Raw genomic sequence first — 16,016 nt, 5'->3', positions numbered from 1 at the left:
ATTATTCTCCTTCACCGTTTGCCGATTCATATGCACAGTCTTAATTATCTAGTTCATTCCTAATTTCTTGTCTATCTCCTGACTGAGAGTGCCTTGTTTGCAATTGGTCCCTCATGTTTGTACGGGCAATAATTCTCACTAACTTCATGTCCGTTGCTTCTAACTTAAGAATAAGATACCTTGAGTCCACTCTGATTTCACTCCCGCGCAGCAAAGTCGGTCTGAAAACAGAGCAACGTAACTGCAATTTCGTCTGAGAATTCACTACTTTCTAACACCGTTGAGCTCACTGCGATCTCATTGCACTACCTCTGTTTACACCTTGAGTTGATTTCATTCATGGTACTACCATCCTGGAAGAACATATCGTCGCTGCGCCCAAAAAAACGCCTACATGACAATATTTCACCTTGGAATTCTGACCAGGAAGGTATGAACTATGTCTGCGAATTTTCGTTCTGAGTGATACATGCATTGCGAGTCAGTATTTTTCCCCTCAACATTATCACATAACGGTATTTCGAGACGCAACGACGGTATGGTAAGTATTTGAAATGATCTACTTGTTCCAGATTGTTATTCCAAAGTTATGTCACCTGGGCAGAAACCGAAGAGGAGTGAATTGTGAGCTTTCAGTAAAACCTACCGTAAAGACCAACTCGTCGACATACTGTTAGTCAAATTACATAGTACATTTTCACCTAATTGAATCCTTCTGTACCATAACTTCCCGTAAATTATTAATGTAAACGACGGTACTTAGATACCGAAATCTCAGCGTCTCCTTCAGATGACGAGGATACCTTAGCGGATTAGCAAGGATCCTACAATTAACGTCACACCTCAGAAAGGTAGCATGATTTCCTGTCAAATAAATTTCTTAAATTAATATTTGTTCACATGTTCACTCGCGTTTGAGTTTTCCTCTCGACATAGTTTGTACTCGTGGACGTAATCGAACACACAGCCTTCTAGCGAACTGCAGTTCTCCAACGCGGCGTCTCACAGTGCGGCGTTGTTCCTAGAGCAGTTTACTATATGATTCGCCACATTTCGCGGAACCCAGACGGTCTTACACCTCGCAGACGCACTGGCTCGCGACTGTCTCGTAATTCACTCGCAGCTGACTCAAGACTCACTCTACGCTCCTACAGCTGCACTCCTTATTTAGGTCCTCGGATTCTCGTAGTTTTCACTTCCAGATTATTTCAGGCGCTTGCTCCATTTTTAACCAGCTTCCAATCATTCCTAAGGAACTACCGTATCGTGAAACTCAAACATTTGTTTTACCCAACAACAACGGCCACTGCCATGTCCACATTGTCACCGCTCCGCTGGCATTGTCGGCTCTCACCAGCATTGCAGCCTTCCGCTGGCATCCCTGCACTCACGGCCTTTATTGTTATAACAAATCACAGTTATGCTTCAGATTTTTTTTAAAAAAAGTATCTCACTGTCAATATCTTCAGGCAAGAAACCTTCCAAGGAGGCTACCTAGGCGAGGCAATAATGGCATGCTTAGTTCATTCGAAAGGACGCTGGTTCTACTTAAAAAAAAAAAAAAAAAAAAAAAAAGAGAGAAAACCGGACACAGAACTAACTACTTACTGCCACTTGCTGTCGAGGTTACAGATAACATACGCCCTTACTTTCCACTCCCCCAAGGTCCCCCCCACCACCACATGTCCTATAAGGAGATAGTTGTCATATCTATATAAACACATCTCCTTACAGCTATGTTGCTATGCCTTAGCACTTCCACTAATCTAGAATATTCCTCACAATCCACTCATATCAACTTCGGCCATGGCCTTAAGTTTATGATTACCAGCAGCTCTATGAGGGATTAATCTCCAGTTACATTTATATTACCCCAGGTAACCTCTATGTAAATTAGATCACACAAAATAGGGACCCGTAAGTGACGGTATAACCTGGTGATCCAAAGTAAGTAAGCATCATTTTTGTAACTTTATTGTTTCTTTCGACTTGCCAGGTTGTTGAAGTTCTTGTTTTCACATGAATTCTTCAGTGTGATATCCATTCTTTGTAGTCAAGATACTATGATTTCTTCCCCGTGCTTTGCTGATTTAAAGTTCACAGACCCAATGTATGGAACACATTTTAAGAGGAAAATTAGATTCAAATGCCTCTTGTGCCTATTGTTTGCAATTCACTCACTCTAAGAGAATATCAGGCACAGTTAGCAAGGGGAACCCCAATAAATCTCCTATAAATATAAATGGGAAACCAAGGATATGAAACTTCAAGTGTTGACATATGAATGAAGTGATATGGCGTTTTAGTTACGCTTGATATATGTCTCCTTATCCAGACCTGTCAGCTGTCAAACTCATCTCACCTTGGGTCTCTGATCTCTCTTCTTTCTCCGTGTCATGAGTTCAGCATACAATGATATTTTGGAAATAGTATTAATAGAAAGCTGTAGAATGGACGTAGAGAATGTCTGTCTATATCTGAAATAATTAACTACATATCGAATAATGAATCAGTATTGATGAGATAGGTTAAATATTGATAGCTCACCTGTTCATTTTAATATATTATTATTATTATTATTATTATTATTATTATTATTATTAATATTATTATTATTATTATTATTATTAAGCGTATGGAATACAAAAAAGCATCGCATGAATATATACAAAATCCACCGTTTAATATCCAAATTCTGTAAATAGACCACTGCCTCAGATGTTGAAAGGACAAAGTCTTCTATTCTTCTGTGGTAAGCCCTCAGTGAGCACTCAGAGACTACGTGCTTCATTGTCTGTCACACAGCCCCATAATCACAATGGGGGATAGCGTTACTCCCGTCCGCAGAAATCCTAAACTGTATGGGTCCTCATCCCCCCCCCCCACACACACACACACACATATATATGCAAACACACACCTGGAAGGTGCTAAACGAGTAACTGTGCTGGAAATTAAACAACCTTTCAATATCCTGGTCAAAATACACAAAGAACTTTAACACAAGAAACAGTGTTTTCTATAATAATCATAACACAATTGTCCAAATACTAAATGGTACTCCTTCAGATCCTCCAGCATTAAAAAATATTTTAAAGGCCTTTAGAAGGACAAAGAAATGAATTGCAAACTCCAGAGCACATTTTTTGTTCTGTTGTTTCTTTATATTTCCATGGGTGCACTATTCCCTTGTGATACAATTCTTATTGAAATTAGGCTTAGTTCAAATTTTACTGGAACGTTCGTAAATTGCTCTGTTGTTAGAAATTATATTAACTTTAATGTAAAGGTCTTAACTAACTATATGGTCTACATTTAAAAAAAGAAATATTAACATTTTCTGAATGAAAGAAATTGAAACCCAGGGCAGATTGTGCTTTTAACCTAATTTTATAACGTCGTATATTTCAACGATGAAGTCTCAGTTTGACCAGGTGAAAATTATATTGCAAGGGATCTTTTAGATGATAAGAGCATGAAAACTTACCGCGCTGGACCGCTCAGATGATAGATCGCTGAACTTCTGAACCAAAGTGGACTGGATCGATCCCTGCTCAATCCAGTGGTATTTGAAGGTATTCGGATAAGCCAGTTTTGTGCCCGTAGATTTACCTGTTACACAAACGTACACCACTCTAGAAATAAAGAGAACAGTGGATTTTGAAATGAGAAGCTGCACAAGAATGGTGAAAGTGAGATTAGTTTATCGAATCAAATTAAATATAATATATTGAATCAAGTTGATGAGAGAACAATATGGTGAAATTTGACCAGGAGAAGGAACGAATTGATAGCATATATTTTGAGACGCACGGTTAGTTGTCTTTGGATGGTTGTATGGGAGATTAAGTATGGGAGGTGGAGTCCAAGACATTAGTATGGCGAATACAAGTAGATGCATAATGCAGTAGTTAATTAGAAATGAAGAGGTTAACACAAGACAAGGTGGTATGGAGCGTTCCATCAAACCAGTCCATCCACTGATGTTTCTACGACGTCAACAACAACGCCGAGCGAGTTGGCTGTGTGGTTAGGGCCACGCAGCTGTGAGTTTGCATTCGGGAGATAGTGGGTTCGAACACCACTGTCGGCAGACCAGAAGATGGTTTTACGTGATTTTCCTTTTTCACATCAGGTAAATGTTGCGATGTACCTTAATTAAGGCCACGGCCGCTTCCTTCCCACTCCTATCCCTTTCCTATTGCATCGTCGCCCTAAGACCTGTCTGTATCGGTCCGATGTAAACCGAATTGAAAAACAAAAACAACCACAAAATTCAATATCAGCGGGTACAATTAGTACAATTGTACTAAATAATCTAATATAGAAATATGGCAGTTTTCAGACACTTGTGGACTTCACTAAACATATTTTCTATAAAGATCGCTAGTTTTACCTCGATGGACAATTTTTCTTTTACCTTTCCCCTTCTACTTTCTTCAAATGAAGGCATAAAGTACTTCGAAATAGAACTAGAGACGCACAGAAAGGTGGTCGCGACACAGCACGCGGTGCAGTGACAGCCAAATTGGAGCGATAAGAGTTGAACTGACGGACAACACCGGTCCTGCTTTTAATGTAGATGTCAGATAAGGAGAGCGTGAGGGAGAAAGAAAAGGCTAATTAAATATGGGTAGGGTCTCCCTCCACCGAGCAGTGCCAAGTAATGGACAGGTAGCTTACAATGTGGGTAAGGTCGCTTGTTGTAATTGGCTTCATACTGCCAGCTTTCGCTGCACCATGACAACTACTGGTCCCGTTCATCTCTACACAAGTCTGCTGACGAGATGTCGAAAGTGATGTCAACTACGATGATGACGATGATGATGACTGATTGACTGATTGATTGATTAGTTTGGGGGGTGTGATCAATATAATAATAATAATAATAATAATAATAATAATAATAATAATAATAATAATAATAATAATAATAATGTGTGCGTTAAGTGCTCAGCCCGGAGGCTGGTTTGATCCTCAACAGCTCCGCCATCAGCTGTCATAGATGGCCTAGGTAGCACTGAAGAGGCGTGCTAGGGAAATGACGGGTGAGCTAGTTTCCCGTTGCTTTCCTGATAGAGCCAGAAGTTGCTATTGCATGTGACTTGACAAGCCCACTAAAATGAACGCATCAAATGACCCTATTATCAATATCTTCATACCATACATAGCACGGAATGGCTGCATAAGAAATGGCATTACTAGCAACACTCATACTCCGTCACTTCCATGTTGTCAAAGCCAAAAATGAGACTGAGACAGGTTAATGAAAGTAACAGATTTGTTCTAGTCCATACCAGAAGACATAGTACACTGATAACACTAGGTATTGCCAGCAAAGGAATAATAATAATAATAATAATAATAATAATAATAATAATAATAATAATAATAATAATAATAATGACAATAATAATAATAATAATAATAATAATAAATTCCTGGCCTTTCTCCCTGTTATATGAAGTCACTAACATGGACTAATGCTATTCTTACGGCTGGATGCTCTTCCTGACGCAAAACCTATCTGGAGGTATGTATTGCGTACATTATGTGGTAATTAATTGAGTGATATGTTGTGTGTAAGTGGAGATATGTTTTATGAGCTAGTGAAATTACGTAAACGTGGTTAGAAGGTTAAAATCCCCAGTCCGGATGTGAGTCGAACACGGGGTTTAATTAATTAATTCATTAATTTATTTATTTATTTAATCGTGTCAGAAACATACATTATATCTTACAATAATATCAGGACAATAACAAATCTGGTACTATAACCATTAATCATTTCTGATAATGGCTGGTAACTATGTGATTAAGCTCTACATAAATATAAATTGAATTAAATGTGGTGTGACCAATATGCGGCTAATTCACATGCTTCCTTGGTAGCGTCGATCATATTCTGGAGAGAACAAGTAGTTGGACACAAGTTACAAACAAGAAGATGGCTCATTGTCTGTTCTTCACCACATTCACATAGAGTGGAATCACAGAAAGAAAAAAAAACAATTTCTCACGTTGATCTTTGTTCTTCCAACTCCTGAACGCAACCCATTGAGCGTCTTCTATGTTGACCAGCTCTGCTCCTGGCCTGACGGAAGTCTTTCGGAAGGCGTCATCCATCCTGCAAGGTGGCTGGATCTGGAACGCTATGAATTCACTCTGAAGTTCGATGGTGGTTCAGTGAGGCTTTCATTTGTATGGAGAAAGCTTTTCCTTGTCTTGAGCCGTTGGGTTTCTGGTTGGTACCCATATAAAGTATGGGTCGTCAGGTTCAGTGCTTTAGATTTCTCCAGTCTGATTGCACACTTACGGCGAATATATGGAGGTGGGATACCTGTTAGACAATAAACTTTATCAAGTTCTGTAGATCTCAAACATCCTGTAATGAGTCTGCAGGCCTCATTTAAGGCAACATCCACTTGATTAGCATGACTAGATCTACACCAGACACGGCAGGCGTATCCTGCTGCTGAATAACAGAGAGCTATTGCTGAAGTTCTTAAAAGGAGAGGATGCGCACCCCTCCACCCCTCCCCCCCCTTCAAGTTGAACCCGATAATTTCCTGGTAATACTGTTCCTTACAAATACCTTCCTTTTGGTGTTCAGACAGTGTGTTCTATAGGTTAGTGCTCGGTCAAGAGTTACTCCTAGATATTTGGGAGTGAGGCAGTGTTCTAATATTTTACCTTCCCAAACCACTTGCAATTTTCTTGCTGTCTGTCGATTTTTCAGGTGGAAGGCACAGGCTTGTGTTGCTGATGGATTTGGCTTTAGTTGGTTCTCTTGGTAATAACCACTTAGAATTTGTAGAGCCTGGGAGAGCTTCTCTTCAGTAAGTTCAAACGTTTCCTCTTGAGCTCCCACAGCGACATCATCTGCATAAATAAAGCTCTTTGTCCCTTGTGGGGGAGGCTGATCATTGGTGTTGATGTTGAATAGTATAGGAGTTAGCACACTCCCTTGTGGTAGGCAATTCTTTAAGTTCCTCCATCTACTCCTCTGGCCTTGGAATTCAACAAAAAACTTCTGTTCTGTAGAAAGCACTCAATCATTTGGATGAGTTTACAGTCCTTAGTTACACTCTGCACATTGCGAAGCAGTATATGGTGATTAACTGTATCGTAGTGAAGCCCTTCCATAGAACTGATTAACATTGGAAGTTACACCAGAATGTGTTCGGTAGTTTTTGAGAAACCGTGGAACACATTTTGGCACAGTCGAGCTTCCGCTCTTCTCCCGTGCCCTGAAAGCGTCCTTTTCACAGAGGTATTTTGGGATAACTGGAATTTTCTTTGCCGGCCCCGTGGTGTAAGGGTAGCGTGCCTGCCTCTTACCCGGAGGCCCCGGGTTCGATTCTCGGCAAGGTCAGGGATTTTTACCTGAACCTGAGGGCTGATTCGAGGTCCACTCATCCTACGTGATTAGAATTGAGGAGCTATCTGACGGTGAGATAGCGGCCCCGGTCTAGAAAGCCAAAAATAACGGCCGAGAGGATTCGTCGTGCTGACCACACGACACCTCGTAATCTGCAGGCCTTCGGGATGAGCAGCAGTCGCTTGGTAGGCCATGGTCCTTCAAGGGATGTAGTGCCTTGATATGGTATCAATAGGAATAACAACGAAACTTACTGAAAGAACCTTCCGAATGACCGCTCAGTCAACTTAGTAATAAAGTAACTGTGATGAGCTTCATAAAATCGTAGAAAGACTAAGAAACAACAACAAGTAAAACATAAAGGATTCATAAAGTGCAGGAGCACTGAAATCGAGATCGTCTCTAGAGAACAACCACAAAAACATTCTCTGAACATTTGTTTACAACGAATAAATGTCTGCAACAGAATTAAATGTTATGAAGTGTGTGCAAACATCGAGTAAGTAATCTTTAAGATCTTTACTAGACGCTTGATTGTGGCGGCGCGTAAACAACAAAAGGGAATCGAAGCTTAAGCGCGATAACCTCAGTGAGCTTGAAGTCTTGTCATTGATAACTGGGGCACCTCCCGTGATATATGGTGAAGGATCGAACAAGCCAGGAGCTGTTTCTGGAAGGTGTCGAAAACACTGACGTGCTGCGATTTGACGGCAGCACTTGTGTTCATCTTCGCTGTTATGTGTGCATTGTTCTACTGTATGGAATTGAGTTCTGAATTTTAACAGGCATAATGTGAAGAAAGAAGATTTTGAGATGTAGGCATACTGCAGAATTTTGAAAATCCTCTGGATTGCTAGAGTCACCAATTTGGAACTGCCGCGTTGCATGAACAAAGAGACAGACATTTTCACGACCATAAAGGAAAGGAAACTTGAATACTTCGGCCATTCCATTTGTAATAATAAGTACACCTTTCTGTACTTGGTCTCCCAAGGGAAAACTGAAAGCAAACGGGTTCCATGTCGCAGGGCATCTTGGCTGGGGAATCTACAGCACCGGTTCCTACCAGTACAGGTTCACTTTTCTAGATGGCAAGGGATAAATTGCAAATCGTGCTGTTGATCGCCAACATTCTTGCTGGACGTAGGTCATGAAGCAGCAGCAGAAGAAGACATCGAAAAGTGCATGGCAACATACTATACCCTTGGAAATAATCTAATCAGCGGTAATCTTCTCTATCATTATGCCACGGCGCCCTGTAATAAAAATATACTTACCGCTCTGAGACTTTCATCTGCTTGGGGCGTAATAGGCTCTTAATTCTTCTTCTAATGCTGGTACATAAGGGAATTAAGTACTATGGGTACTAGCACTACTGAGTGAGAATGGAGCAGATTAATTTTTTTATACTTCGTTTATTCTAATCGAAATTAATTAAAATCAAGTAAAGTCATTAAACGTACTCGAACTGTAAAATAACAATCAATAGTTAGGCTACGCCACAAGCAACAATTCTCCATAACTGATTAATTAAATTGACATTAATTGCTGACACACAGGTGTGCAATATTGTTTAATGACTGACGTATCATAGTTACCATTTATCCACAATATAAAATACAATGATTGTTACAAAAGATAACTCTGAACAGTGTTGAAGTTATATTTAGTTTAACTGAGAGTTACCAAAAATCAAAAATCATAAAAGGAATTACATTGACTTATATGAACTGGCGCTGCTCTGATAAATAATTAGGAGTTTCCTGTGAACACACCTGAGTTCGAGAATTTACTGCTCCCTGTTACATTATTGTCTAAATTAGCATAACATTTGATATATACTGGTATCGGATGGATACTCAAAAAATGTATCCATGAGTATTTCACGATCACTGTGTTATCACCATGGATTCTCTAAAGTTAGAAATTTTCATAAAGAAATCAGCTGAACATACCTGCTTAATATTTCATATTATCATTACACATTCAAATGTTTAACTCAACCGGGTCTGCATGATTCGCATATATTTTATCTAGTTATAAAATAATGTGTTTTACGTCTACAGCTATACACTTACAGTCCTACTTATTTACAATTCTACAGAGGCCTGTTCGGTGATTTAATTATTCAGTTGCAATTTGCCTGGCTATTGTAAGCGAAATGTTGTTTTAAAAGACGTAATCAAGCTTTCTTTCTTCCCTAAGGTTACTGACCTCATATATACATTATAGCGTGGGTGAATCCTCTCACACTGGCCATTCGAAAACAAACTAAGTGACAAAAGAAAGAAACAGCTAAACCACAGTTATCCTCATTCTACCATCTAAATACACTCAAGAAAGAGAAGACATCTTATCCTATCTAACCTACAGTATTTACAAAGAGCAATAAAGTCACGTACCGATTTGACTGTTATTTTACTTCTCAGATGCTGAAGGCATCTGTTACACAAATGACTGAATATCGTCGAATGATTTCCCGCGTCGCAGTGGCTATGGTAATATCTCACTGTGGAAGGTGTGTGTGACCAAGTCCAATTATCTCATATCATGGTCACTATAATAATTTAAACAAGTCTGAAAATAAGATTAATTTTAACATAAACATGTGAAATCCAAAAAATACCGGGCTAGTTGGCCTTGCTGTGAGCTTGCAACCGGGAGGTAGTGGGTTCGAACCCCACTGGGGGCAGCCCTGAAAAAGGTTTTCCGTGGTTTCCAATTTTCACACCAGGCAAATGCTGGAGCTGTAATATAATTAAGGCCACGGCCGCTTCCTTCCCATTCCTAGCCCCTTCCTATTCCATTGCCGCCATAAGACCTATCTGTGTCAGTGCGACGTAAAGCAAATAGCAAGAAAACGAAAATCCAAAAAACAAATAGGCATGAAAATACATCTGGCTGAAAGATCCTCATAACGTATGCAGTACTCATCCTTCCATGATAAAATTTCGAATGAATGGTCAATCAAAATTTTATGGGCATAAATAAATAAATAAATAAATAAATAAATATTATTTAACCTTTTTAGCAAAATGTTACCACGTCATGTATCATTATATTATTATTATTATTATTATTATTATTATTATTATTATTATTATTATTATTATTATTATTATTATTATTATTATTATTATTATTCACATGTGTAATTGTAGAGTATAAATAATTGAGTATAAATTTAACTCAGCTTCATATCAGAGGACACATTCTGGAATCAATTCACTATCGATTAAATATTCCCAGTACGTCCGGATGTGAACACGGTGGTCTTATGTACTCGAGTATTTATAAACATACACCTGCCTTTCTACATTAAAAAGCGACTAGTCCCTTTTTTCATTTCTTATTTCAACGTAAGTTCTTATTTCTATCTTATTACTTCATCGAAGCTTCATTAATATTCCTCCCATTCTTGTTCGTACACGTATGCCCATCAGCCCGTCACTTGTTAACCAGGATAATTTCCACAGGTTCCTCAACATGATATTTTCCTCCTCTTGCGGGGATTTCTTTCTTTCTCATTTTTCTTGTTGCTCGATATTTTCATTTTGTATCAGACTTCAGCTCACCTACACATCCGGTCGGCACTGTATTAATTTTCTCACTGTTACGTAAAAAATGCAAGTCTTTTATTTCTTACAAGTTCCCAATTAATTTATTACTGCATGTCTAATCAATGACAGATCTTCCCAGAGCTATTAATATTCACCTATTCTGGCATTATGTTGGAAACCTTGTAAAATTCACAACTTAGCGTCAGTTAAATAACCCAAGCAACTCGCAACATTATTATTACTATTGTTATTATTATTATTATTATTATTATTATTATTATTATTATTATTATTATTATTATCGTTGCGACCCATCACTATAAAGTTAATAATCGCAACACAGCATATTATTATTATCATTATTATTATTGTCATTAATTGACTTCTCATTATTAATCTTAAAATAACTTTAAAATTATGGGCTCAGTAGATATGAATTTAGATCATTAAACGATACATTAGATATCCCAAAATCTTCCTCACAATGTAATCAGTACAAGTTAAACAGATAATTATTTAATGTCGGGCCCTCAACATTAATTCACGACATGCCCAAAATTTGTGATACGTGACCTACATTTTACATTTAAAGCAATATTAACTGTTCATTAGAAAACCTAAGACAAAGCAAAGATGGCATAATTATGTCTAGCGGATAACAGCGTGGTCACGGTTATAGTTAATTAATTACATATTTATTAAAAGAACAGTTCAATGATCTGGTACTTACATTCTCCAACCTGCGTCCACGGCAGCTTCCTTGGATCTAAGCCATGTTATATATTAGCGTTGTCATGCTGAAGATTGGTGTATATCCAAATTGGCATATTTATACACTGCTAACACACGCCTTATTTATGCGCACACGTAACTCTCTGCTTCAACTTCATTCTTTAATCTAATATTAATATTTATCCTAACACACTCCAGGTGGTGACCTCACTCTATCACCGTAATTTTTGACACTGTCCTATATTTACATAACTTCCCATCAGATGGTCTGTTCTGCGGTAAAACTGGCCCTCTTAAAGTCTCGGTCAAATGTGCTACCTGTTCTGAAAGCTGGCTAGGGATTATTTCCAATCTCTCCGCTCTCATTTATTGTCCTATGCTTGTTTGATCAAAGGAATGTTCGTAATGAGCTTAAGGACCTGCTCGCGAACTTGAAGACAGGTGACTACGCAAGGGATTGTCATATACCAAATGTTCCTTTCTTTACCTGCTCACAATGTTCCGTTAGTCTCTGCTAAATTTTAGCCTGTCCGCTTCCACTGTTTTAATAAACCTGCTATATTATTATGACGTACTTCTCCCTTTGTCTCATGATATCATATATTGTCCTAGACAATTAGCAAGTTATTACGTTAACCCTTTGAGTCTCGAAAGTACAGAAAAAGAAAACAATGCAATATATGTCCATAAAGGCTTTAAATACCATTCAAATAAGACACACAAGGAGTATTTTTTTAAATGCAACAATTCTAAGTATCCATTTTTTCATGGTACACTGAAGTACCCTCAGTCCACTAGTGACCGGAAACACAATCTAGCAGGTGAACTTTTAAGTACCATCAGTCCTCTAGTCACCCCTTCCATATAAGTACATCGAAACTGCTGAAGGTCAAAAACTTTTACTAACAATTTTCTCAGAATGAATGGGAATCAATACTAGTGGTATAAAATTCGCAAACCATTATAAAATGTACATAATAAAGAAGTAAAATAAAAGCAATCAATCCGCCTTACAAAAATGCCAAATGGTAATATTCAAAGTGTTCTACACGTCTACTTGGTGGTTTTCCACAAAGCAGTTCTTCTCGTTTACACAGACACGTCGTTGACACCTTGCAGTGACTGCATTGAGAATGTGGTCGTGACTGGACCTACTTCTTACTGAACACCTCATATCGCCCACAAACCTCCACAATTTTAGGCCAGTTCCCCGTTCTGACACATTTTATGATAGAGTGTTCCGTCTTCTTTCCTTTTGCAGGCAGGGATAGAGGTGATCCAAGTGTTGTCAAGGAATTCCTCTTGTTTTTGGAATCTTTCATTGACAAAAGTCCTTTTGCCACCATCCTTGGAAACTGGAGGACCGTTATCCTACCGAACATTTCACAGTAAATTACGTAGGCATTTACACACATGATGTCAAGAAAACCAAGGAAGAGTCTCATCCACCATTTCATCAACTTCCTGTCAACATCATACAGGGTTCTAAAATGGTCGGCAAGGACAACTCCTCCCATGTACAGATTGTAGTCATATACAACTATCCCCTGTGGGTGAGGGACGCAGATGAAGAATACACCCACGGTATCTTATGCCTGTCGTAAGAGGCGACTAAAAGGCGCCCCAGGGGCTCTCAACTTGGGAGCGTGGGTTTGCGCCCACGGGGTCCTTAGCTGAGTCCTGGCATTGCATCCACTTACTTGTGCCAGGTTCCTCACTTTCATCTATCGTGTCCGACCTCCCTTAGTCAACTCTTGTTCTTTTCCGACCCCGACGGTATTAGAGCATTCCAAGCCTAGAGAGTCTTTCATTTTCACGCCCTTCGTGGCTCTTGCCTTTCTTCGTCCGTTACTTCATTTTTCGAAGTGACGGATCCCTACTTTTGCTTCTTTTTTCTCTTTGTCTACCCCCTGTGGATGGGGACGCAGACGAAGAATACACCCACGCTATCCCCTGCCTGCCGTAAGAGGAGACTAAAAGGGGCAACCAAGGGATGACTGCATCAGAACCATGAAACTACTTATGATTAGTACCATCATGCTGGGAACACCATGGGTCGCCTTTACTTGCGAGTATTACCACTCTGTTAGGTACTCAATAATTTTTTGATTAGTAGCAGCAGAGCGGCGTTCACTGTGGGTTTCCAGTAGCTGTGATTAGTATCACTAAACGCGGAACAGCACGGTCTTACGTTGCCCGTAATTAGTACACCTAGGTGAGGAACACTATGGGTTTGCGTTGCCTATGAGATTCGCCATTATGTGAGAAACACCAGAGATCTGCGTTACCTGTACGACGTATAATACTAGTGAGTAGTACCATAATGTTTGGAACACCGTGAGTTTACGTTACCTTTGATTAGTACCGCAACCTGAGAAATATCATGGTTCTCCTTTACTGGCGATAAGTGCCATTATGAGGGATCGTTGACCTGGATATTGAACTCCTTTAGAACAAGCATCATCGATTCAGGATTGTGCTTTAGAAACAGCCCCTTGGCCCGTAATATTGTTTCTGGTCAGGTGAGACCTTGCGGGTCGGATCCACTGATTGATTTAAATTCATATTCATTCATTCATTCTTCATCATCACGTTTTGAATTCTGGTCAGTGGATGAATTTAGTACTTTCAAATTGTCATTGGATTTCGTCTCATTTCGTACCATTAGGGGCCGATGACTAAGAAGTTAGGCCCCTATAAACAACACGCATCATCATTATCATCATATACAACTACGGAGCATGCTGCACTCCGTTTGGATCCATCTTTCTGAGTTCGTTGCACATAAATTTGTTCTGACCCATGGTAATTGGATGCAAAATGTACAGGTTTGTTGCCTTGCAACTTGAATAAATCGAAACCAGTATTAGAAAATCTGTAATCATACCCTCTTCTTATCAGGTTCTTCTGAGTTTTAGATTTTTCGGACAACCCTGCCTGACAGATCTTTCTGTGCCACATGCCAAGGGCTTTTATAGTTTCAGCCTTTCCAAAAGTCGAAGATAGGTAAAATAATTGCCAAAAAATACAATTTAGTTCTTGCCCCACAGATGTTTTGTCAGAGGCAAAACCACCCACTCACCTTTCCTGTACTCCCCGAACTCTTCTTCAAGATACTAATTCTTCCCCTGCTGCATTTAAAATGCGAGAATAGCACAACAGAATCGTCCACACCTACTTCCCGAGTCCATTTATATACAGATTGAAATTTCATATTACTAAGAAAGGTCTTACTTTGTGTAGCCTGTCTGACTTCTCTATCGACACTGCACTGTTTTCATTCACATGAATATAAAATATGATCTCCTGATCTTGTCCTCGTCATTGTATTCGCAACTAAATCCACACCAAGATCTCTAGCAGATGACCAACATTTTTTGTAAGACGGCAATCTTTGGTAACCCATCGTAAAATTAAGACCAATAAACGCTAAGGGTTCATTGTCCTCATTTCTTCTGTCTAGACCACGTGTTTTAGTCTTTTCATCACTATTGTAATCACTCACATCAGATAATACTCCATTATCTGTTATACCAGCCAGTACATCGATAATATCATCCACAGATCTTATATTTACTCATGATGTCCTGTTATACAGTTCCTGTATAATTAACACAACACAAAAACACAGCCTGCAACAATCACATCTAATCAACATTAAAAAAAAATACATGGTTACCAAAGAAAACAAAAAGCATGTAACGACTATAGTTCTATCGGTACTTAGAAGTACCTACTACATTTCAAAGAATAAATCTAGGTCAAGTGACTGTACAGCACGCTAACTGTTTAATTGTATACCTTTCAATGTCTCACACAAGAATATGAAAGATAATGACATATTTCTGGATTCCATCAACTAAAGGGAAACGAAATGTCAGTGCTTGGATACGAAATGAAAGTTCGAGTAACCTAAGCTAATTTAGTGCTTCTCTCTGGTGTCATTATTACGAATCACACCACCAAAGACACTCTAATGTCTTCTGTAGGAAATGGAGAGTACTCACAGAACAAACACAACTGTCCTTGCCCACTATATAGGACTAAATACGAGCCGGTACTTGAAAGTACCGACAAGACACAATGGGTAGGAAGTCATCTACTTACATCCTATTTTCTTCAGGGGAAGTGAATGAATATAGTTTATGAGTATTCATTTACATTTCCGCATTATACGGATGCAAGCTCTGAATGGTCGGTCAGGTGGCGTTCCCTCGAATTTGGTTGAACACGCACGCGTACTGTACTGAACGATGGACTGCACTGATGAACTGAACTGAACTGTACTGATAGAATTGAGCTCCTGGCTCGGTTCATGTCTCTGTTATAAGCCTTTGGCCCGA

Source organism: Anabrus simplex, chromosome 1 (genome assembly GCF_040414725.1).
Source record: "Anabrus simplex isolate iqAnaSimp1 chromosome 1, ASM4041472v1, whole genome shotgun sequence".
Taxonomy (NCBI): Eukaryota; Metazoa; Arthropoda; class Insecta; order Orthoptera; family Tettigoniidae; genus Anabrus; species Anabrus simplex.
Note: the sequence above shows the minus strand (reverse complement) of the source record.